The following is a 2,341-nucleotide window of genomic DNA, read 5'->3' on the forward strand; positions in this document are numbered from 1 at the left end:
CACCGTGTCACCTCCACTAACCAACACCGTGTCGTTCTTCTTACAGAAGTCCATCCACTCCGTCCTTCACCTCCTCGTGGTACTGTCTCAGCAGTAGAAGACCAAGGACGCTCCTCAGGTCAGATGGACGGACACTCTGTGTCCAAATGTCTCTGGACATTAGCAGTGCTGAAAGTCACATGACACGTGACCATATAATGCCATTAAAGGATGACTGAAAATCTAAATACATTTCCAAAAGCATCCACTGAAGAGATTCAAATATATTTCTTTTTTTTTTCAAACTAATTGTCTTTCTGTAGGGAGTGAACAGAAGAAGAATTACTTCTCTGTGTGAATGGGTTTTCTCTGGGTCACTGTTCATGTAGGTTCAGTATTTGGCTCTATTTCTGGACTGGACCATTGTCCAGGGTGTTAGGGTCAGTACTGTGATTGACTGTGGACAGAACTGCAAATGTTACACACCACAGAACCACAGCTCAGTCCAGTTATCATCCTCAGTCTGACTCTCTGTGGGAGGAGGAGCTCCGTCCCATCACCTCCCACAGATCACAGTCCGTTCTGACCCTCCTGTCACATTCCTCACCTGGACCTCAGTTCTCCCACTCTGATCCTGGTCAGAACGCAATGTATAGTAAATGAAAACTTCATATTTGATCAAATACCTTGTCCTGATTTAAATCAATGACACATCAGGACAATAAGGCACTGAACTGAACACACAACACTGGTTGTGGTAAAATATGTATAAGGCACTGAACTGAACACACAACACAGTGGTTGTGGTAAAAAAATTAAAAAATTAAATTAAAAACATCCTTCATTGCATCACACGTTGATCACAAGTTTTTAAGTAGAAATATTTGAATGAAGTATCGGGCTAGTACAGTCCTAGTACTGGTACTTGTTGACCTTGAACCTGTTAATCTGCTCATGTCTCTGTGTCTCTGCAGGAGGAGGAGACGGACTTGGCTTCTCTCTGAGACGCAGGGTTTTGTTGTTGTTTTGGTTTCACACTGCAGACTGAGATTTACTGGCTGAGGACAAAGTGTTGGTCAGTGTGTGTGTGTGTGTGTCTGACGCTCTGAGCACACGTGAGGAAGTGTGTGTGTGTGTGCAGGGTATGTGCGTGGGAGTGTTTTATGTGCTGTCATAACACTGGTGTGTTTACACTGGGGCTCAGACCGTCATCTTCACCTTTTCTCTGGGTCAGATGTGTGTGTGTGTGTGTGTGTGTTTGAGCTGCAGCACATGGAGTGCAGTGTAAGGCAGCCTGACATTAACGTGACAGTCACTGCAGACCACGGGTCGTCTTCATCCTGAAGCCATGCACGCTGCTGTTGTTTTGGTGCTGCTGCGTCTGAGCTGCATGAGTCTAAATTTATCCTTTTTTTTAATGTCACTGATTTAATGAACGTAGAGAAACCGAAGAAAAAAACATTAAATTAAATACAATACTGGCATTTGCGTAGAATGTAAATAAACAGAGTTCCCAAAACACCAGGTCATTACCATGTTGTTGTTATTAGTTTCTCTGCAGCTCACTCAGAAATTCAGAAATGGTTTCACTGCAGAGAATTTGTGTTTGGTCAGTCAGTAGTTGTAGCTATTTTTTTTCTAAATAGATGCCAGAGCATAGAAAACAACATTTATAAAGCAGTGACCTTTGACATTTAAAAAAAAATCTGTGAGTCAATTTTACTTAAATATTTCTGCAGTGGTGTTGCTGTTTTATTTTAATAGAAATTATGAAATAAAAACATTTTATGGCACTAAGGAAAAAACAAATCATATAAAAGAAACATTAACAAAGGCAGGTATATTTGTTGAAATGATGTAAAAGGCAAGAAAAAGTCAAAATGACATCTGTTAAAGCAAACACACTTCTGTAACGTCCAGTGTGTGGCAGACTTTCTACGATAACAAAACAAATCTATGTTGTTCATCAGTTCTAATCAGATATTTTTGCTGCTTCCTGTTGTGTCTGGAGTCTTTTCTCTGATTCTGCTCTTTGCAGCTTTTCGTTGTGAACAGATGTTGGACTTTATATCAAGTATAATCTATTTATTATCTCAGTATTGATGGAAATGAACTCTTACAGATGTTTTTATTAATGCATGAACTGCAGTTTATGTTAAAAAAATCTATAAATCTATAAATCTTTATAATTGCTTTAATTTATTTATGATAATCTTCATATGTATTTAATTCAAATGTTTGTGTTTTTTTCCCCCCCTAAATGCTCCAACTCAGGCTGAGGCAGCAGGACGGGCGGCTTCTCGTCCAGGCCTGATCAGACCCAGACCAGACACTTCCCCTGAGGGCACAGCTCTGGCGCTGG

The sequence above is a fragment of the Cynoglossus semilaevis genome, chromosome 2, assembly GCF_000523025.1.
Source record: "Cynoglossus semilaevis isolate Cse_v1.0 chromosome 2, Cse_v1.0, whole genome shotgun sequence".
In the NCBI taxonomy this organism is placed as follows: Eukaryota; Metazoa; Chordata; class Actinopteri; order Pleuronectiformes; family Cynoglossidae; genus Cynoglossus; species Cynoglossus semilaevis.